The sequence below is a fragment of the Schistocerca piceifrons genome, chromosome 6, assembly GCF_021461385.2.
Source record: "Schistocerca piceifrons isolate TAMUIC-IGC-003096 chromosome 6, iqSchPice1.1, whole genome shotgun sequence".
NCBI classification, from domain to species: Eukaryota; Metazoa; Arthropoda; class Insecta; order Orthoptera; family Acrididae; genus Schistocerca; species Schistocerca piceifrons.
In genome coordinates, this window is record NC_060143.1 from 281863997 (window position 1) to 281887772 (window position 23776).

Consider the following 23776-nt stretch of genomic DNA (forward strand, 5'->3'; position numbering starts at 1 on the left):
GCACGATGTTGGGGCGTGAGCGGAAGACGGCCTAACGGTGTGCGGGACCGTAGCCCAGCTTCATGGAGACGGTTGCGAATGGTCCTCGCCGATACCCCAGGAGCAACAGTGTCCCTAATTTGCTGGGAAGTGGCGGTGCGGTCCCCTACGGCACAGCGTAGGATCCTACGGTCTTGGCGTGCATCCGTGCGTCGCTGCGGTCCGGTCCCAGGTCGACGGGCACGTGCACCTTCCGCCGATCACTGGCGACAACATCGATGTACTGTGGAGACCTCACGCCCCACGTGTTGAGCAATTCGGCGGTACGTCCACCCGGCCTCCCGCATGCCCACTATACGCCCTCGCTCAAAGTCCGTCAACTGCACATACGGTTGACGTCCACGCTGTCGCGGCATGCTACCAGTGTTAAAGACTGCGATGGAGCTCCGTATGCCACGGCAAACTGGCTGACACTGACGGCGGCGGTGCACAAATGCTGCGCAGCAAGCGCCATTCGACGGTCAACACCGCGGTTCCTGGTGTGTCCGCTGTGCCGTGCGTGTGATCATTGCTTGTACAGCCCTCTCGCAGTGTCCGGAGCAAGTATGGTGGGTCTGACACACCGGTGTCAATGTGTTCTTTTTTCCATTTCCAGGAGTGTATATATAGTGTCCCAGCTATCTTGTCCACCCAAAATATCTCTGGAATAACAGCTATTGGAAAACGACTTTCACTGGTTTCAATGTAGGGCTGTGGCCCATGAATGTACATATTTGGAAACATTCTAAAACGAAAGCATATATGTTTTTTAACACAAACTTATGTTTTTTTAATGGACCTCCAATATTTTTTCTTCAGCAGTCCATAGCATGACAAAGCACATACACAATGGTGGTGTTTGCATCGCAGTATTCCCATTACATCCCGAGATATTGAGACGCGAAGTTGACGCTTGAAGCACCCGACATGCGCTGCTAGCGCACGTCCTGAGGCTCAGGCGTGAACCCCATGCTGCCCGTAATCGCAGCAGGATGGCAGCAGACCGTATTATTCGTTTCTCACCTCTTGCTAAGTATGGAAGTGTGATTACGCATGTCAATCACATCGCGATTACGGGCAGCATGGGGTTCACGCCTGAGCCTCAGGACGTGCGCTAGCAGCGCATGTCGGGTGCTTCAAGCGTCAACTTCGCGTCTTAATATCTCGGGATGTAATGGGAATATTGCGATGCAATCAACGCCATTGTGTATGTGCTTTGTCATGCTATGGATTGCTGAAGAAAAAATGTAGGAGGTCCATTTAAAAAACATATGTTTGTGTTAAAAAGCACATATGCTTTCGTTTTAGAATGTTTACAAATATGTACATTCATGGGCCCTAGCCCTACATTGATACCGGTGAAAGTCGTTTTCCAATAGCTGTTATTGTTCCAGAGATATTTTGGGTGGACAAGATAGCTGGGACACCCTGTATATATATATTATGACTTTTGAACACTATTAGGGTAAATATATTGTTTGTTCTCTATGAAAATCTTTCATTTGCTTGGTATGCCTATCAGTAGTTAGTGCCTTCAGTACTTAGAATCTTTCATTTAGCTGGCAGTATTGGCGCTCGCTGTTTTGCAGTAGTTCGAGTAACGAAGATGTTTGTGAGGTAAGTGATTCATGAAAGGTATAGGTTATTGTTAGTCAGGGCCATTCTTTTGTAAGGATTATTGAAAGTCAGATTGCGTTGCGCTAAAAATATTGTGTGTCAGTTTAATGTTGATTAGAAAAAGTAAAGAGAGAAATGTCTGAGTACGTTCAGTTTTGCTCAGCTGTTTGAAAATCAAATAACGTAAGAGGTTTATCAGCACAGTCATTCATAAATTTTTCTAAGGGGACGTTTCAAGTTAAATAAAAAATATGATGTTGAATGCTTTGTTATTAATACAATACAACAAGATTACTGCTATCTCACGCGACACCATGCCTCTTTTCTGTAAATGTTCCTTTTTTCGTAACATAATGCAAAAAAAATTACTGCTGTCTCATGCAACAGCATGCCTCTTTCATGTAAATGTGGATATGATCATCTGGCGATGAGAGTTAATAGCTCGCAAATCGTGATGCTCAATAAAGCACTGTGACTGATACTAACATGAATTTGGTTTCCTAATTTAAGCTGCTAATTCTATAATTGTTTAAAGTATTAGACTCGTTGACTGTGGAACTAGCTGTCTTGCTAAAAAGCACTCGTAAGTGAAAGTGCTGAGTGAGGTAGCTTTTTCTTAAAAGATATAAATGAATTTCTTCGTATTTCTGTAAAATGGGCACTACGTTCATATATAATTTTGTGCACTACATCAAAAGAACTAAGCGGAATGATAATAAAAGGAAATAGTTCGGAGGCATTTTGACTAAAAACGATAGATGTTATAGGCTTGTTTTTCCTTACACACCCGCAGAAGTATCAGGTGTTCTGCATAGCTGTGTCGATAACGATTGTGGAAGTTTGACAACAAACACACTGTGCTTTAGTCCTTCACTTTACAACGCACAACCCAGTTTCACTGGCAGCCCCACTCACATTCCCCACGTCTTAGTTGCTAGTCTTAATATTTCCGTATCGTGATCGATTTTTACAGAAAAAATGGTTCAAATGGCTCTGAGCACTATGGGACTTAACATCAGAGGTCATCAGTCCCCTAGAATTTAAAACTACTTAAACCTAACTAACCTAAGGACATCACACACATCCATGTCCGAGGCAGGATTCGAACCGGCGACCGTAGCGGTCACGCGGTTCCAGACTGTAGCGCCTAGAACCACAAGGCCACACCGGCCGGCTTTTAACAGAAATGGCGATTAATTAATCCTATGAAGTTCATGTATCTTTTCACGTAATTTATCAGTATATACAAAGTGTAAAACTTCTCGACCGAGCACGCAGTATCTACCATAGAGTACATTGTTCTGAGAATACTGAATTACTCACGAAATACATCTGCAGTGATTCAGAGCCATACAAAAAAGAGGTAAGTTACCAGATTCTATGTAAGGAAGTTAATGGCTACCCTCTTTTGCTCTGTGAACAAAAGTAGCCAATGCTGTGTAACTTCTGAATCCTCTTAGAAACTGTGGGTACCCCATAGTGTTTCCCTCGTTGCTTGTGTTTCTTTTAGATCTCATGTACAGAATGTGCTACAGGGAACGAACCTTCATAGTGGATCAGGCAGAACGTCGGATCTGCTTGGTGCTGCACCATCGTACCTTCAATCTAAGCGGATTCATGGTACAAGGGTTAATCGAGGGCTATCCACTGTGAGAAACCTAATTAGTTGAAAAGAAACTTGGATTGAGTGGAGCGAATGAGAATTTACAGCTGCAGAGCGGAGGAAATAAAAGACCAACGAAGGAGATCGCCGTCGTCATTTTTCCACCTTCCATCACAACGTCTCGTCCCGCTTGGCGGCACGCGGTCGACTTCCCGGGCTAACGACGCGTGAAAGGACGCATTCTGCAGGAAGGAAGACAGATACCCGCGTGGCGTGTTACAAACTGAATTGGAAACGCTACAGCTGAACGCTGAAGGTACCATTTGGTTCCTGTCACCCAGAAATTAGCGAACCGCGCCAGCCAGTTGAGCCAGCAAACGTAGATGACAAATTCCCAAGTAATCTATTTAGTATGTATTAATGCGCATTGACGCGGAAACAGTAAAGTGGCTTTTTACAAAGAAATTTAGTGTGAGTTGTTTGTTACTGGTGTCCATGTGTGGTTATAGTTTTTAATAAGAAAGAAAGGCCGCGTCTTACGACGGGGTTGTCAGAAACGACGAAAAAATTCTTCCTAGTTGTCTAGCAGTAACATGTTTCAAGGTAAGAAAAAAAAATTAAAAATAAAAATTTGAGGAATTTGTCCCGCAAGAAATGTATCACAAATAACGTTGCACTATCGCCCTGTTTACGAGCTCGAGTATCTTCGTTAAACCGGTGGGAGGCGTCGGAATTTTAACCAGTAAAATCTGGGAACACGGAGCCCTGTGAGAGTAGGAATAAGGCACAAGAGGATTTCATGAATTGTCCCAATCCCTCGTTCATTTTGACTGGTTTCCACGCAATTCTACCGCATTTCAGACCGCCGGATCCCAATACGATTAGGCTGTGACCACGAATTGAAAGTGGTCATAAGTCACTGGGTATCCATTCAAAATAAACCAGTAATCGCTTCTGCCACTCACTAATGTATAATGCACAGTCCTCTAGTGGTGTAACCGGTTCGTCCTATACAAAATTTACCACATTCGCACAGAATTTTCGCTGTGTATTCAGAAAAGCTACCTTCTTCTTCGGTTAATACAGTGGTGCCCATGCAGGGTTGCGTTTATTTTGCCACGAAACGGTATAAACAGGTGATATTGAAGTAGAAACAATGTAAAAAGAAGAACATAGATAGCTGCTATATGCATAGCAGTAGACAAAAATGTTCTTCGCTTTTTCCAGCTTAACGGCTTTGCACAGACATTCCAACTGCTTGATGCGCTCAGTATGGATATGACCACCTCTGGCAGAAATACAGGCCCGACAACGACAGGGAATGCTGTGAATGATGTCATCAATCTCATGTTGGGGCAATAACGTCTATTCTTCTTGCAGAGCTGCTCGCAAGTTTTGAAGAGTGATTGGTGGATGCTGACGTGATGAAAATTGTCTCCCTAGTGCATCCGACATCCTCTATGTGATTCAAATCGGGAGAGCGAGCAGGCCATACCATGCATGAAATATTTTCTGTTTTCATGTAAACATCAGCCACCCGTCCTCCATGAGGTCGAGCATTATGCGAAGTCTGGGGCCACACACACCACCTCGCAACACCCACGCATGAGGTCCCAAGGTCTCGTGAGAACATCTGAGAGCAGTTAAACCTTGCCGATGCACGCGTACAATTTCATGAAGAGGTTTCCAGAATGAGATTTTCACTCTGCAGCGGAGTGTGCGCTGATATGAAACTTCCTGGCAGATTAAAACTCGGGACCTTTGCCTTTCGCGGGCAAGTGCTCTACCATCTGAGCTACCGAAGCACGACTCACGCCCGGTGCTCACAGCTTTACTTCTGTCAGTATCTCGTCTCCTACCTTCCAAACTTTACAGAAGTTTCATGAAGAGGTGTTCGAGGGCTGCACATAATCCCTGCCCACACCATTAGGGATCTTCCTCAATATCGGTCTTCTTTGTGCCATACCGTCCCGTCTGTGACCTCACACACAGCGATTGTGGATGTTGGACTACCCGACACAAACTTCCCCCTTTGATAGATGCCCTGACAACATCGTTGGCGTAGTTGTCCGTTGACCAGAATGCCACCTTCCGTACAGAACACGGTAGTTCACCCGTCTGTTTACAGTTTGTATGATTATACCGCGAATTAGAAACAAGACGGGGAAATAGTGGCTTGTCGCTTTAATTTTGGATGTCAGCGTATTTTTTCATCATTATGGCAAAGAGAAAATCTACACGCAACGAACAAATTATGTTAACGATATAACCTCTCTACTGAGTTTCCTGTCCAGTGGTTAATGTTTCTCGCTTGCGGAGCGTTCCCAGTTTACCCTCGCCATTATTCGCTGTTCCACTGTTCCTACTGGAGGGTGCCAAATTCAGACCCTGTGTGGGATCCATGAACCTACGTTGTAAGGTTGCTCATAGTCTGCCAAGAGCAGTGGCAGCTGAACGCCTGCAGATACATATTGTATGGATGGGCTTCCGATACACAGAATGCTCTTGGCACCCTCTCATCTTACGTCTGTCCAGTAGCTCTACAAGTGCAGAAGGCCGTTATACTCCGTTTGCACAGGTAAACCTGGATGAAGCTGCAATGAGCCAAGAACTTTATCGGTTTAACCTCACTATGAAGCAGCACTATGAATATATCGGCGTATTTTAGGAGCTCTGTCGATTTTACAACTGAAACAAATAGAGCTCGATGTTCAAGTGCTACGCAATAAATTAGCCACTACAGTTGAAAAAAAGCTACACATAACGACACTGTCAAATTGTTTTAACCGTCAGTTACTAAATAAAGAGACAGCTGTGGAAGCTAGCGCATTTCACAGTTAATGCTAGCGCATTATTCAAGAAAGTTATTTCCGTGTCGTTACTTGCGGCGAACGAACGAGAAAGAATCATTAGTAGTTCCATAAAAACACGGGAGAACTGCCGGATATCAGTAACGTCCTGCCACGATATTTCGGCGCAGAGTCTTCTGGCCATCTTCAGGTGAGTGCCACTGTAGTAGTACTGGCGAGTACGCTTTTTTTTTTTTTTTTTTTTTTTTTCTTTATTGTATTTCAATTCCCCATCGGGGCGGGCTGGCAGCAGCATATGCGCTGCTCTTCAGCCGAAAGACATAGAACAAAACAAGAGAAGACATTTAAAAACAGCAAAGGAGAGAAGAAGGCGAACATAGATATAAAAAGGGAGAACATCATGGAAGGCAATATACAAAAAACGGGGTGACTGTAAAATGGAGATAAAAAACTGTTTAAAAGTAGCACACACAAAAAAACCACACACTGCGACGATTAAAAGAACACAAGGCACAGTATGACTGGAGCATAAAGGTGTTGACGGATGGCATAGCACACAGCGTAACACTGACGGCGAACCTCAAGGCAGTACACAATTAAAATCACACCTCTTGACGCACACGGGAAACAGCACGAAACACAACACTGACGTGGCACACTGTTGATGAGCAATACAGAGGATCTGCCAGGTTCAAGGAGATGAGGGAGACCTGAAGAAGGGAGGGAGGGGAAGAGATGGGGGAGGGGAATGGGGGGCGCTCGGAAGAGGGCCAGGTAGGGAGGGATGTGGGAAGGAGAGAGGCAAGTATGGGGGGCAGGGTCTCAGGGGAGGGGGGGGATGGAGGAAAATCCGCTCTGGGAGAAGGAAGAAAGAGGAGAAGGGGGCCCTGGGGAGGGGGGGGGGGGAACAAGGCCGGGTTATAGTTGGAAGGAAGGGTATATGTCCCGGCGAAGTTCGTCATCCGGGAGGGGAAGACGTTGGAAATTGCCCTGATGAAGGAGATGGAGGGTGTGGAGGTGGAGAGAGGGAGGGATACAGCGATAGAGGCGCGGCAACGGGCAGGGGGTGGAGAGGAAGGAGGAAACCAGAGGGTGGGGGGGATCAAGCCTGCGAACAATGTAAAGGATGCGGAGATGTTGGAGGAACAAGAGGAGGTGGGGGAAGGGGATCAGTTCATACAGGAGCCGTGTGGGGGAAGGAAGGCGGATACGGAAGGCAAGGCGGAGCGCATGGCGTTCAAGGATTTGGAGAGCCTTGTAAAAGCGGGTGGGGGCGGAGATCCAGGCGACGCTGGCATAACAGAGGATAGGACGGATGAGGGATTTGTAGGTGTGGAGGATGGTAGAAGGATGCAATCCCCATGTCCGGCCGGACAGGAGTTTCAGCAGGCGGAGGCGGGAATGGGCTTTCTGCTGGATGGTCAGGAGATGAGGGGTCCAGGTGAGGTGTCGGTCAAGGGTGAGGCCAAGGTATTTCAGGGTGGGGGTGAGTTGGATAGGACGACCATAAAGGGTGAGGTAGAAATCTTGGAGGCGAAAGGAGCGAGTGGTACGGCCTATGATGATTGCCTGGGTTTTGGAGGGGTTGAGACGGAGGAGCCACTGATTACACCAAGTGGTGAACTGGTTAAGGTGGGTTTGGAGGGTACGTTGAGACCGTTGAAGGGTAGGATAGAGAGCCAGGAAGGCGGTGTCATCAGCATATTGGAGAAGGTGAACTGGTGGGGGTGGCTTGGGCATATCAGCTGTATACAAGAGATAAAGGAGAGGGGAGAGGACAGAACCCTGGGGGACGCCAGCCGTGGGATAAAAGATACGGGAGTTGGTGTTGTGGAGGGTGACATAGGAAGGACGGTGCGAGAGGAAGGAAGCGACCAGACGGACAAAATTGATAGGCAGGGCGTAGGTTTGGAGTTTAAAGAGGAGACCGGGATGCCATACACGGTCATAGGCATTTTGGAGGTCAAGGGAAACAAAAATGGCAGAGCGACGTGAGTTGAGCTGGAGGGACAGAAGGTGAACAAGGTTGAGGAGTTGGTCGTCAGCAGAGAAGGAGGGTCGGAAGCCACACTGGGTAAGGGGGAGGAGGTGGTGTTGAGCAAGGTGCCGATGGATACGGTGGGAGAGGATGGATTCAAGGACCTTACTGAAGACGGAGGTGAGGCAGATGGGACGATAGGAAGAGGCGGCAGAAGGGGGTTTGTTGGGTTTGAGGAAGAGGAGGACGCGGGAGGTCTTCCACAGGTCAGGGTAGAAGCCAGTAGAGAGGATGACATTATAGAGATGGGCGAGGACAGTTAGGAAGGAATAGGGGCTTTCTCGAAGGTGACGGTAGGTGACACAGTCGTGACCAGGGGCCGTGTTGCGTTTGGACTGGAGGAGAAGTTTAATGTCTTGTGCTGTGATGGGAGTGTTGACGTCGGAGGGGGGCAACTGCCCCAAGTACTGGAGACTAGGAGCAAGTGGAGCGACTGAGGTATCAGCACGTGCGGCGAGTACGCGCTGAGCTCCGCTATTTAAAGCCTTCTGAGGTGACATTGCGCATGCGCTGCTCAGCGTGCGCGTTCATAACGGCTCCGTGCGCTGCGCCTCGCGCCCTCCACTGCGAAAGCCTGGCGTATCGGTGTCAGGTCGATTTCCATCTTTATGCAGGTAACTACGTCGACTACGAAGTTTCTCTATAACAGGCTTCCAAGCAGAGTTTAGCTGATAACCGCTATCTCGATTGATGAGAGTCTCGTTGTCAGACAATCTTATTTCCACAGATTCATTGATAATCGAGCTCCAAAACTTTGATGTATGGGCCAAAATTTTTGTGTCGTTGTAATTCATGGAATGGTCTGTGGAAATACAATGTTCGCGAATGCGGAGTTGGTGGGTTGGAGAAGGCGAGTATGCCGTTTGTGTTCCACAATGCGTTCCTACATATTTTATATTTAACAAGGAATTTTACGAACAATCTGACGGTGTCGCCATGGGGAGTCCTTTGTCTCCCCTGGTGGCCAATCTTTTTATGGAGGATTTTGAGGAAAGAGCACTCGACTCTGCCACTTTTAAACCGACAGTATTTTGGCGGTACGTTGACGACACTTTTATAGTGTGGCCTCATGGTCTGGACCGTCTCCAAGAATTTTTACGTCACATGAACTCCATACATGAAAACATAAAGTTTACCATGGAGATAGAGAAAGATGGCTGTCTGCCATTTTTAGACGTCTTGGTGCAACGGAAGAGTGATGGCACACTTGATCACTCGGTGTACAGAAAGCCCACTCATACAGACCTGTATCTACAAGCTACTAGTTGCCACCATCCAACACAAACAATGGGCGTTTTCAAAACCTTGATCCACCGGGCCCATACTATCTTTGACGCCGAAAGTCTTCAAGCGGAACTGAAACACCTGCAAAAAGTATTTTTGAAGAATGGCTTTTCACCTCGGCAAGTGAACAGGGTGATGAAGACCTACAAACGACGGAACAAGGAAGAGGAAGAAACCTTCAGGTCGACTGTTTATCTACCATTTATTGGGAATATTTCTTCACAGATAGGCAGAATATTGAGAAAGTATCAGGTGAGAGTCACCTTTCGCCCTCCTTCCAAAATTACATCTCTGGTGGGATCCGTTAAAGACGACCTGGGCCTGAGTAAACCAGGTGTTTACAAAATTCCGTGTGAATGCGCCAAATCATATATAGGGCAAACAACACGAACTGTGCAGGAACGTATTGTGGTACACCGACGGCATACTTGCCTTCTCCAACCCACCAAGTCCGCAATCGCCGAACAGTGTATTTCCACAGACCATTCCGTGAATTACAACGACACAAATATTTTGGCCCATACATCAAACTTTAGGAGCTCGATTATCAATGAATCTGTGGAAATAAGATTGTCTGACAACGAGACTCTCATCAATCGAGATAACGGTTATCAGCTAAACTGTGCTTGGAATCCTGTTATAGAGAAACTTCGTAGTCGACGTAGTTATCTGCATAATGATGGAAATCGACCTGACACCGATACGCCAGGCTTTCGCAGTGGAGGGCGCGAGGCGCAGCGCACGGAGCCGTTATGAACGCGCACGCTGAGCAGCGCATGCTCAAAGTCGCCTCAGTACGGCTTTAAATAGCGGAGCTCAGCGCGTACTCGCCAGTATTACTACAGTGGCACTCACCTGAAGATGGCCAGAAGACTCTGCGCCGAAATATCGTGGCAGGAAGTTACTGATATCCGGCAGTTCTCCCTTGTTTTTATGGAACAATTAGTACGCCGGAAAGCTTTAAACATCAAATCGCTAGTAGTATCTCTCTAATCAATGAAACCGCGCCGAAACTTGGTAATGAATTAAGTTTGTTTTTATCTGATTTAATATCCATAAGAGTAGCGCAGCTCCCATGAACCACGGACCTTGCCACGGTGGGGTGGCTTCCGTGCTTAAACTGTGAAGAGGCCAGACTAACACCTGTTTCCTGAAGAGGAACAGAAGGCTTTTCAATACTTTCAGGTGAAACAGTCTGGATGATTGACTGTAACATGAGCCAACATGGCCTTGATGTGCCGGTACTGCGAACGGCTGAAAGAACGGGGAAACCCGTTTTCTTTCCGAAGTCGTGCAGCTCTGCTGTATGGGTGAATAAAAACGGCATCCTCTTGGTTGTGGAAATTATTTAATAGACGTTTGTCCACCAATTCTGAACTGATTTAAGCAATTCTGAGGGAATATTATCTACCGCTTCTTCCTTATTTGTCCGCAACTCTGACAAAGCTCTTGTGAAGTCTGACTCTATTTTGGAGCTATTTGTCTCCCTCTTCTTGTATCACGTCATCAGACAGGTCCTCCCTCCCTCATAGAGGTCTTCAGTGCACTCTTTCCACCCATCCGCTCTCTCCTCTGTGTTTAACATCGCAAAATCCCATTGCATTCTTAAGTAGTGTTTTTAATTTCAACGTAGGTTGTTTTGACTTTTCTATGTGCTGAGTAATTTCTTACGACGACTCTTTTTCTCGATTTCTTCATATCTTCCACCCAGACATATCGCCATGGCTTCTCCGCACATCCTGTTTTATCATTCCTAAGTGACTTATACTGTGGTATTCCCATCTGTCGTTTAATATTTTTATACTGCCTTCTTTCGTCGATCGGATGGAGTATTTCTTCTGTGACCCAGGATTTCTCTGCAGTGCCTAAATTTGTCTGTCCAAATTCTTTGATTACCACTGCAGAGATATCCATTCATCTTAAGCTAAACTGCCCTATGTGATATTCAATATTGCAGTACCTCAACCTTCAAATATACATCAACATTCCTCAATACTTCAGTGTCCCACTTCTTTCCATATATTTTTGTTTCTTACGATTTTCTTCTATTTCAGTCTGCTCTTCATTAATCTATTATTAAATTCTGATGCTTTGGGATAAGCCTTAGAATTCAATATCTGGTTTCGGAATCGCTGTCTCCCCATGACGTAATCCAGTAGGTACCTTCCCGCGACTCATTGTCTTTTCCCAGTGTTCCTTCTCCTATTGTGTTTATTGTTACACGGACTTACTTACTTGAGGGCTGTGGTATACGAACAGAGTTTTCAAATGTAAGTTCGTCACGTTTCTGAAGCGGAAAGTTTACAGCAAACGTTTATTAAGAGTTTTGCTAATGGCAGTGCGATATGCATTTTTGATACGAGAAGAATTCAAAAAGTGAGGGTCTTTCAGGGTGTAGTTGGGACATACATATCGGGAATTACAGGATAAGAATGCAAAACAACTAAACGGAGTAAGGGGCAAATAGGAGCTGAAGATACGACGACTTCTCGACCAGTGTCATACTGATCATCTTCTGGTGAAATGTGAGATATTGTGGATGTCCCAGTCTTTCTGGGTGCGACTTGCAGGTTTTTTTTCCCATCAGTCTACTGACTGGTTTGATGCGGCCCGCCACGAATTCCTTTCCTGTGCTAACCTCTTCATCTCAGAGTAGCACTTGCAACCTACGTCCTCAATTATTTGCTTGACGTGTTCCAATCTTCCTCTACAGTTTTTGCCCTCTACAGCTCCCTCTAGTACCATGGAAGTCATTCCCTCATGTCTTAGAGGATGTCCTATCATCTTGTCCTTTCTCCTTATCAGTGTTTTCCACATATTCTTTTCCTCTCCGATTCTGCGTAGAACCTCCTCATTCCTTACCTTATCAGTCCACCTAATTTTCAACATTCGTCTATAGCACAACATCTCAAATGCTTCTATTCTCTTCTGTTCCGGTTTTCCCACAGTCCATGTTTCACTACCATACAATGCTGTACTCCAGACGTACATCCTCAGAAATTTCTTCCTCAAATTAAGGCCGGTATTTGATATTAGTAGACTTCTCTTGGCCAGAAATGCCTTTTTTGCCATAGCGAGTCTGCTTTTGATGTCCTCCTTGCTCCGTCCGTCATTGGTTATTTTACTGCCTAGGTAACAGAATTCCTTAACTTCATTGACTTCGTGACCATCAATCCTGATGTTAAGTTTCTCGCTGTTCTCATTTCTACTACATCTCATTACCTTCGTCTTTCTCCGATTTAGTCTCAAACCATACTGTGTACTCATTAGACTGTTCATTCCGTTCATTAGATCATTTAATTCTTCTTCCCTTTCACTCAGGATAGCAATGTCATCAGCGAATCGTATCATTGATATCCTTTCACCCTGTATTTTAATTCCACTCCTGAACCTTTCTTTTATTTCCATCATTGCTTCCTCGATGTACAGATTGAAGAGTAGGGACGAAAGGCTACAGCCTTGTCTTACACCCTTCTTAATACGAGCACTTCGTTCTTGATCGTCCACTCTTATTATTCCCTCTTGGTTGCTGTACATATTGTATATGACCCGTCTCTCCCTATAGCTTACCCCTACTTTTTTCAGAATCTCGAACAGCTTGCACCATATTATATTGTCGAACGCTTTTTCCAGGTCGACAAATCCTATGAAAGTGTGTTGATTTTTCTTTAGCCTTGCTTCCATTATTAGCCGTAACGTCAGAATTGCCTCTCTCGTCCCTTTACTTTTCCTAAAGCCAAACTGATCGTCACCTAGCGCATTCTCAATTTTCTTTTCCATTCTTCTGAACAGGGTGGTCCAAAAGTCCGGAAACACCCTCATAAAATTCAAATGGAGTAGCAAACAAGGAAACAGAGACCCTACACACGAGGAACGGGAAGGGGGAAACTTTATAGGCTATGCCACCAACATGGCGGCCATCTTGACAGCCTCCATGTTGGATTCAACTCAAAAATTACAAATGGTAATATGGTCATGTGACATATCTAACAGATAGAGAATTTCACCAGAAAAACAATGCCATTCTTATATGAAACATAGCTTTATTCATTCTCGCGTTATAGCCAGTTACATTTGGCAGCGGTGGGACACTCGACAGCACGTGTGTTATGTGTCGAAGAGACATTACGCCGATGTTACACAGTCTCGAGAGACCACCAACAGTCATTGGAATGGCTCGATATGTTGTCCATTATGTTGCATTGTTAATGCTATCCTCCGAAGCCGGTCCTGATGAACTTTGACCAACGCATCCGGCTGAATTTGACTACACGCATCAACAATGCGCTGCTTTAGATGATGCAAATCCCGTATTTTCACAGAATAAACCAGTGCTCTGACATGACCCCAAAGATAAAAATCCAAATGAGTCAAATCTGGCGAACGTGGTGGCCACACCACAGCACCCCTACGACTAATCCACTTTTGAGGGAACTGCACATCCAGGTATGCTCGCACATTGTGCCCATAATGTGGTGGGGCTCCATCATGCTGGAAGAATTCCGGAAATGTCCCGTCCTCCGTTAACAATGAGGGAAACACTTCTTCATCCAATAACCTCAGATAACCGTTGGCTGTTAACGTACCATCAATAAAGAAAGATCCAACGACTTTGGTACCCCACACACCACACGAGACCATCACTTTTTGTGAGTCGACTATTTTGGAAGCATCAATCCAGTGCGAATTTGTGTCGGACCAGTATCTGTGATTCTGCTTGTTCTCTTCACCATTGATAAAGAAATTGGCTTCATCACTGAACAGCACCTGATAGGGGAAACGTGGGTTTATCTGTAGCTGCTGTGTCACCCATTCTGCGAATTGTACCCGACGGTCTGGGTCATCCTCGTTCAGGTGTTGGAGCAGCTGAATTTTTCACGGGTGCCATTTGTGCTGCGATAAAATTCGCAGTGTGGAGGTACGGCTAACCCCACATTCTTGTGACAGGCGACGAGTACTCCGTCACGGACTCTTGCTAAATGATGCCAACACGCTCACTGTTGTTGCTTCATCGGTTCCGGATTTTGGTCTTCCAGCCTTAGTTTTATCTGCCACAGAATTTGTTGCTCGGAATTTGGCCAAAAGCTTGGCAACTGCGCTGTGAGTGATGGGCTGTCTGGTTGGGTGACGACTGTTGAAATCCTCAGCAATGACCCATGTGCTTCTTTCTCCTGATATCAAGACGATTTCAATGCGTTCTTCATGTGTTAAGGCCATTTTGTATCCTGTAAATAAGGAAACAATGATTAAAAAGTTAGCATGAGTAAATGATACCTAACAGTTAAACACAAAGGCATGGGATAGTCACTTTGCACCGTTTCAGACTCCATTTTATGGTTTCTCAGTACGTAATACTCACGCTGCCGAGCGTCCCACTGCTGCTGCAAGTAATTAGCTATAACCTGAGAATGAATAAAGCAATCTTCAAAATAACAACGGCATTGTTTTTCTGGTGAAATTCTCTATCTGTTTGATATGTCACATGACCACATTCCCATTTGAAATTTTGCAGTTGAATCCAAGATCGCGGCTTTCAAGATGGCCGCCATGTTGGTGGCATAGCCTATAAAGTTTCCCCCTTCCCGTTTCTCCTATGTAGGGACTCTGTTTCCCTGTTTGCTACTCCATTTGGATTTTATGAGGGTGTTTCCGGACTTTTGGACCACCCTGTATATTATTCTTGTAAGCAGCTTCGATGCATGAGCTGTTAAGCTGATTGTGCGATAATTCTCGCACTTGTCAGCTCTTGCCGTCTTCGGAATTGTGTGGATGATGCTTTTCCGAAAGTCAGATGGTATATCGCCAGACTCATATATTCTACACACCAACGTGAATAGTCGTTTTGTTGCCACTTCCCCCAATGATTTTAGAAATTCTGATGGAATGTTATCTATCCCTTCTGCCTTATTTGACCGTAAGTCCTCCAAAGCTCTTTTAAATTCCGATTCTAATACTGGATCCCCTATCTCTTCTAAATCGACTCCTGTTTCTTCTTCTATCGCATCAGACAAATCTTCACCCTCATAGAGACTTTCAATGTATGCTTTCCACCTATCTGCTCTCTCCTCTGCATTTAACAGTGGAATTCCCGTTGCACTCTTAATGTTACCACCGTTGCTTTTAATGTTACCAAAGGTTGTTTTGACTTTCCTGTATGCTGAGTCTGTCATTCCGACAATCATATCTTTTTCGATGTCTTCACATTTTTCCTGCAGCCATTTCGTCTTAGCTTCCCTGCACTTCCTATTTATTTCATTCCTCAGCGACTTGTATTTCTGTATTCCTGATTTTCCCGGAACATATTTGTACTTCCTCCTTTCATCAATCAACTGAAGCATTTCTTCTGTTACCCATGGTTTCTTCGCAGCTACCTTCTTTGTACCTGTGTTTTCCTTCCCACCTTCTGTGATGGCCCTTTTTAGAGATGTCCATCCCTCTTCAACTGTACTGCCTACTGCGCTATTCCTTATTGCTGTATCTATAGCGTTAGAGAACTTCAAACGTATCTCGTCATTCCGTATCCCACTTGTTTGTGTATTGATTCTTCCTGATTAATGTCTTGAACTTCAGCCTACTCTTCATCACTACTATATTGTGATCTGAGTCTATATCCGCTCCTGGGTACGCCTTACAATCCAGTATCTGATTTCGGAATCTCTGTCTGACCATGATGTAATCTAATTGAAATCTTCCCGTATCTCCCGGCCTTTTCCAAGTATACCTCCTCCTCTTGTGATTCTTGAACAGGGTATTCGCTATTACTAGCTGAAACTTGTTACAGAACTCAATTAGTCTTTCTCCTCTTTCATTCCTTGTCCCAAGCCCATATTCTCCTGTAACCTTTTCTTCTACTCCTTCCCCTACAACCGCATTCCAGTCGTCCATGACTATTAGATTTTCGTCCGCCTTTACATACTGCATTACCCTTTCAATATCCTCATACACTTTCTCTATCTGTTCATCTTCAGCTTGCGGCGTCGGCATGTATACCTGAACTATCGTTGTGGGTGTTGGTCTGCTGTCGATTCTGATTAGAACAACCCGGTCACTGAACTGTTCACAGTAACACACCCTCTGCCCTACCTTCCTAGTCGTAACGAATCCTACACCTGTTATACCATTTTCTGCTGCTGTTGATATTACCCGATACTCATCTGACCAGAAATCCTTGCCTTCCTTGCACTTCACTTCACTGACCCCTACTATATCTAGATTGAGCCTTTGCATTTCCCTTTTCAGATTTTCTAGTTTCCCTACCACGTTCAAGCTTCTGACATTCCACGCCCCGACTCGTAGAACGTTAACCTTTCGTTGATTATTCAATCTTTTTCTCATGGTAACCTCCCCCTTGGCAGTCCTCTCCCGGAGATCCGAATGGGGGACTATTCCGGAATCTTTTGCCAATGGAGAGATCATCATGACACTTCTTCAATTACAGGCCACATGTCCTGTGGATACGCGTTACGTGTCTTTAATGCAATGGTTTCCATTGCCTTCTGCATCCTCATGTCGTTGATCATTGCTTATTCTTCCGCCTTTATGGGCAATTTCCCACCCCTAGGACAAGAGAATGCCCTGAACCTCTATCCGCTCCTCCGCCCTCTTTGACAAGGCCGTTGGCAGAATAAGGCTGACTTCTTATGCCGGAAGTCTTCGGTTGCCAATGCTGATTGTTTATCATAATTTAGGCAGTGGCGGGGATTGAACCAGGGACCGAAGACGTTTTGATTATGAATCAAAGACGCTACCCCTAGACCACGGCTTTATCAAAATTGCAAGTGTGATCTTTGCCACTGTTGATTTTTCTGTGTCCCCGAGCTGTAATGTAAACCTCAATTAGTTCTCACTGCTAAAGTGTTGGCAGTAGTTTACCAGAGCACGACAGCGGACAGCAACAAGAGACCTGATAAACGGTAGAAACATTAGGCTTTCTGATTTGTATGGGTGCCTTTCAAGTGGAGTGAAAAGGACTTACTTAGTGCTCTGATCAGGTCAGGTTTGGTACCGGCAAAGCAGCATTTGTGGGAAGTATTGCTCTCCTACTCTCGTCTCAAGAAATCTGCTGCAGCAAGTCATCGTTTGGCTGCGGTAGGGTACGGAAAACGTGATCTTTCGAAAACAATTTTCAGAGACTGGTTTCGACGATACTAAGACTGGTTTTGAAGTGGTTGACAAAATACATCCTTGTCGGTGTGGTATACCATCAACTGATGCACCCATGTCAAACGATAAATGCTAAACGCTACGAAGGACAATTACTCAGTTTGAATCGCGCTCGAAAAAGACAAATATCCATAATATGTTGTGACAAATGACAGTCATTCTGCTTGATGACAGTGCCAAAAGACATGTTTGCGAATTGATTGAAGGAAACCTGGAGGGAGCCTACCACCCATATACGCTAGACATCGCCTCTTTTCTGTTACCATTTATTTGAGTCCAAGTAGCACAGCCTTTTTAAACAATATTCCGCACCTTTTAACGATCTCTACTACTGGCTCCATGAGTGGATCGATTCACTAGAAGCTCTTTTTTTTTTCTTTTTATTTGGAAAAGATTGTGGCTGCCGAAGGACATTACTTTCAGCAAACTATCTGATACCATTCTATTAAAATAGACAGGTGTCTTCCGTCCAACTAGCAGCGATAATTCATTCGAGTAACTAATACAGACCTGTTATGTTACCATCAACGTTTAGTGACACTTCGCTGCGTTTGCGCGATGTACTGGCGGCCACATTCACACGGGGTGCTCTATGTCCCGGGTACGTTGAGGTTTGGTGGGTCTCTTGGGTCTCTCGCAAAGCCACGAAACTCTATTATCTCATAGGTGCTGGTCAGAACACGGTTTGCTGTTGCTTTTTCCAACCAGCCCGGCTGTTTTGCCTGAGAGGAACTCTGAGCAACGAAAGAAAGCGAGTCTCTGGTTTCCCTCCACATGCCGGAAAAGTCTAAATCCACACAGAAACAGTTATCTTGTAAGACATGAAGCCAGTGCGTGGTTGTTAGACCAACGAAGTTCTTTGATGCATTCCAAGAGATTAGAAACCACAGAGATGGTTAACTAACGCCGGCCGGAGTGGCCGTGCGGTTCTAGGTGCTAGTGTGTGATGTCCTTAGGTTAGTTAGGTTTAATTGGTTCTAAGTTCTAGGCGACTGATGACCTCAGAAGTTAAGTCGCATAGTGCTCAGAGCCATTTTTGGTTAACTAACGGAGGATGGCTGAATAAAATGTAACATTCAGGAGAAATTCGAATCCATGTAGCTGAACACCATTATTTGGGAAATAATCTACAGGAGGCATTTACTCAGGAGTGAATGTCAAATGATTGATGATTGATGATGATGATGACGATGACAGGCAGCAGTAGTACTGAAGAGAAAGAACCAAGTTTATCGTTAGAGAGCAAATATACTTGTATTTACTTATTTGCTTTAGTAACCTAAAAATTTGTGACATAAAACAAGACATGTAGTATGAAGAGTTTACTGAAAATATTATGTAAAATTGTACACAGATACTTATCGAAAATAATACTGTACCGCACTCTGCGGCTGGGAAATCCTTTATTATTTCTACCAGCTTCAATTGTTATTCATCATTAGGCACAATAAGCTTTTCAAGTACAGTATCTGGATACGTACATCATGTTCCATTCCTCTCCACACAACGTCAAAAGCGTGAAGTGAAACTTTAACAAATGTCCACAGAGAAAATCTAACTGAAGAAATTGTAGTGCCTGACGATGATTAATTACTATGAAAACTGGTAGCGATAATAAAGGTTTTGATAGCTGCTCACGGTGGGTATATTAAAATTCCAGATAAATATCTTTTAGTTGTGGGTCACCTGTAATGAAAAATGTGTACATAGTTGCTTCTAAATTAACGGTTTGCTTCAGTATTCATGGTAGAACACCTACATAACTGATTAAAAGCATCCGTACACCCATTAGTGGACACTGATAAGAGGTACGTCCAGCCTTCACCTTTATGACGACTTGCACTCATTTGGAGACACATCCAGTGGCATGTCTCAATGTCCGTGAAGCAATGTCAGCCCATTCTTCCTCAAAACCCGGAAACAGAGAAGGTAGTGACGTCTGACGCCGGGGCCTGGTGCAAGGCTGACGTTCTAACTCAGTCGAAATGTGTTCCTTCGGCTTCAGGTCGGGTCTCGGGGCAGGAATGTTATAATCTAGAAACCACTGCCTCACAGATGCTGCTTTATGACTCGGTGCAGTATCAGCGTGATACAAAAAAAAAAAAAAAAAAAAAAAAAAATCGTCTCCAAATAGTTCCTCTATTGTATGTGTTCATAGCATTCCGTGTTTAGCATTTTCTTAAGCGCTATAAGGCGACCGCAGCCTAGCCTCGAAAAACAACAAGATAACGTAACACCACCTGCTTCGTATTTGACTACTGGCACTTCACACGACAGCAGGCAGCAGGCCCAAGACTCTCCGTCGGATTGCTACGTGGCAGAGCCTGATTCATCACTCCAAATCACTCGTTTCCTATCACGCAATGCCCAGTGGCGTCGTTCCCGGTTACCACTGACTAAAGAAATGTCTGGCTCACGAGGAGCTTCTCCATCATTGAACCCCATCCTTTTTTAACTCCTTACGCATAATGACTAACAGGACTACTGGTAGCAGTTTTGAAATCATGACTGATTCGTTCTGTTGATTTCAGGCCGTTTTTTGCAACCACTCTCCGCAAGGGTCGACAGTTCGTATCCATCCATACATAATGTCTGCGTGGTCTTGGTTGAGCTGTTGTCGTTCCCTCACAATCACATCACCAGCTGTCGACTTGGACAGCTTTACAAGGGTTGGAATGTCTGTGATGACGTTGATACTCAGCTGACATTCAGTGATGGCTCATTGATCCCTCTGACCCGTTTCGCTGTCACTGCTTCTCTACTGACAACACAGTACTGACCGCCTCCTTTTACACTGAAGGGACCGTATCTAGTGACATCTAGTGGCCAATTCCGCATTACAAGTGGGTATCCCGTAAATTTGATCAGGTATTCAACGGAATGAAGCACGCCATGCAAGGATCGAATCCATCGGATTAACTGAATCATGCACTATAACTCAAAAAACGACGCACAACATAGGCATTATCCAAACTGGACGGAAATCGGTAGCTGTGATGTACGTGCAGAGGCAAACAAAAGATTGCATTTTCAGGAAAATTGGATGATTTATCCAAGTGAAAAGGCTTCACAAATTGAACAGGTCAATAATACGTTAGTCAACCTCTGGCCATTCCCAAGTAGTTATTCGACTTGGAATTGATTGACAGGGTTATTGGATGTCCTCCTGAGGGATACAGTGCCAAATTATGTCTAGCTGGCTAGTTCGATCGTCAAAAACCGAGCTGTTTCGAGGGCTCTGCCCGTAATGCTCCGAACTTTCCCAACTTGGGAGAGATCCGGAGATCTTGCTGCCCAAGGTAGAGTTTAACAAGCGTGGAGGCAAGTAGGGGAAACTCTAGCCGTGTGCGGCCAGGCATTATCTATGTGCAGTTTAAGTCCACGATGGCTTACCATGAAGGGCAACAAAAAAGGTAGAAAATATCGTTGTCGTACTGCTGTGCTGTGAGGATGCCGCAGATGACAACCAAAGGCGCCCTGCTATGAAATGAAGTGGCCCCACAGACCATCACTCCTGGGACCAACATTCCTGCTTGAAAGGCTGTGTGAATGGACGACAGACACGTCTTCGACCTGTAATCTCTCTTACTGGAGTAGAATTGACTTCACTGATGAGTTCCACTGCGAACTGAGCGCGGATGACCGGTGAAGTCGTGTCTGGAGACGCCCTGGACAGACCGCTATACGGCCCGACAACCATGAGTGACGATCTGTGGCGCCATTTCGTTTCACTGCAGGACTCCTTCGGTTGTCATCTGCTGCAACCTTACAGCACAGCGGTACGTCCTCGGTATTCCACACCCCGTTTCGTTGCCCTTCATTGCAAGTGTTTCCGGGTTTCCGATCCAGGTAGATAAAGCCGACCTGCACATGACGAGAGTTTCTACCACTTGTCTTTGTGCTTGGCAAATCCTACCTTGGCCAGCAAGGTCGCTGGATCTCATCTCAATTGAGGAAGCCTGAAGAAATACGAGCAGGCCGCTCCAATAGGATGCGCATTTTGACGATCTGAAGCGCCAATTGGACAGAATTTGCACAATATCCCTCAGGACATCCACTAGATCAGTCTGTGAAGATCTTTCTCTTGAATAGATTATCCAAATATTCTGAAATTGTGATGATTTGTTTGTCCGTACATGTACATCACATCTAACGATTTCCGTCCTGTTGGGATAGTTCTTTCATCTTGCGTGGTTTTTTTTTTCCTTTTTCTTTTCGTCTTAGAGTGTATTTTAGTCGCTTACCTGTAAGACTGTTAGCTGTTAGTTGCATCAGTCCATTATCTTCCGAATTCTCGTCGGTTTCCAATGTCGTAACCTTTCCCGTTGTGTATTATAGGACGAAACCGAACGCCAATTTGGATTTGTGGTAAGGTATTATGGGACCAAACTATTGACGTCATCGGTCCCTAAGCTTACACACTACTTAATCTAACTTAAATTAAGTTACGATAAGGGCAACACACACACCCATGCCAGAGGGAGGACTCGAACCTCCGACGGGAGGAGCCGCGCGGACCGTGACAAGGGGCCCTAGACCGCTCGGCTACCCCACGCGGCAAACCGAACTCCACTAACAAAATTTCAGATATTAATTAGTGACACTTTTTTAGTCTTTTACAATTAGGTATCTTGCTCTCCGATGGCGCATTATAGAGTTGTTGTTGTTGTTGTGGTCTTCAGTCCTGAGACTGGTTTGATGCAGCTCTCCATGCTACTCTATCCTGTGCAAGCTTTTTCATCTCCCAGTACCTACTGCAACCTACATCCTTCTGAATCTGCTTAGTAAATTCATCTCTTGGTCTCCCTCTACGATTTTTACCCTCCACGCTGCCCTCCAATACTAAATTGGTGATCCCTTGATGCCTCAGAACATGTCCTACCAACCGATCCCTTCTTCTGGTCAAGTTGTGCCACAAACTTCTCTTCTCCCCAATCCTATTCAATACCTCCTCATTAGTTATGTGATCTACCCATCTAATCTTCAGCATTCTTCTGTAGCACCACATTTCGAAAGCATCTATTTTCTTCTTGTCCAAACTATTTATCGTTCATGTTTCACTTCCATACATGGCTACACTCCATACGAATACTTTCAGAAATGACTTCCTGACACTTAAGTCAATACTGGATGTTTACAAATTCCTCTTCTTCAGAAACGCTTTCCTTGCCATTGCCAGCCTACATTTTATATCCTCTCTACTTCGACCATCATCAGTTATTTTGCTCCCCAAATAGCAAAACTCCTTTACTACTTTAAGTGCCTCATTTCCTAATCTAATTCCCTCAGCATCACCCGACTTAATTAGACTACATTCCATTATCCTTGTTTTGCTTTTGTTGATGTTCATCTTATATCCTCCTTTCAAGACACTGTCCATTCCATTCAACTGCTCTTCCAAGTCCTTTGCTGTCTCTGACAGAATTACAATGTCATCGGCGAACCTCAAAGTTTTTATTTCTTCTCCATGAATTTTAATACCTACTCCGAATTTTTCTTTTGTTTCCTTTACTGCTTGCTCAATATACACATTGAACAACATGGGGGATAGGCTACAACCCTGTCTCACTCCTTTCCCAACCACTGCTTCCCTTTCATGTCCCTCGACTCTTATAACTGCCATCTGGTTTCTGTACAAATTGTAAATAGCCTTTCGCTCCCTGTATTTTACCCCTGCCACCTTTAGAATTTGAAAGAGAGTATTCCAGTCAACATTGTCAAAAGCTTTCTCTAAGTCTACAAATGCTAGAAACGTAGGTTTGCCTTTCCTTAATCTTTCTTCTAAGATAAGTCGTAAGGTCAGTATAGCCTCACGTGTTCCAGTGTTTCTACGGAATCCAAACTGATCTTCCCCGAGGTTGGCTTCTACTAGTTTTTCCATTCGTCTGTAAAGAATTCGTGTTAGTATTTTGCAGCTGTGACTTATTAAGCTGATAGTTCGGTAATTTTCACATCTGTCAACACCTGCTTTCTTTGGGATTGGAATTATTATATTCTTCTTGAAGTCTGAGGGTATTTCGCCTGTTTCATACATCTTGCTCACCAGATGGTAGAGTTTTGTCAGGACTGGCTCTCCCACTGCCGTCAGTAGTTCCAATGGAATATTGTCTACTCCGGGGGCCTTGTTTCGACTCAGGTCTTTCAGTGCTCTGTCAAACTCTTCACGCAGTATCATATCTCCCATTTCATCTTCATCTACATCCTCTTCCATTTCCATAATATTGTCCTCAAGTACATCGCCCT

General features: G+C 44.8%; 1 long non-coding RNA gene across 1 annotated transcript in view; it reads right to left on the reverse strand.

Moving 5' to 3' along the window:
* The window catches only part of LOC124803032, a 1832333-nt gene that overhangs the window by 265171 nt on the left and 1543386 nt on the right, over nt 1–23776 (reverse strand). The window lies entirely within an intron of this gene.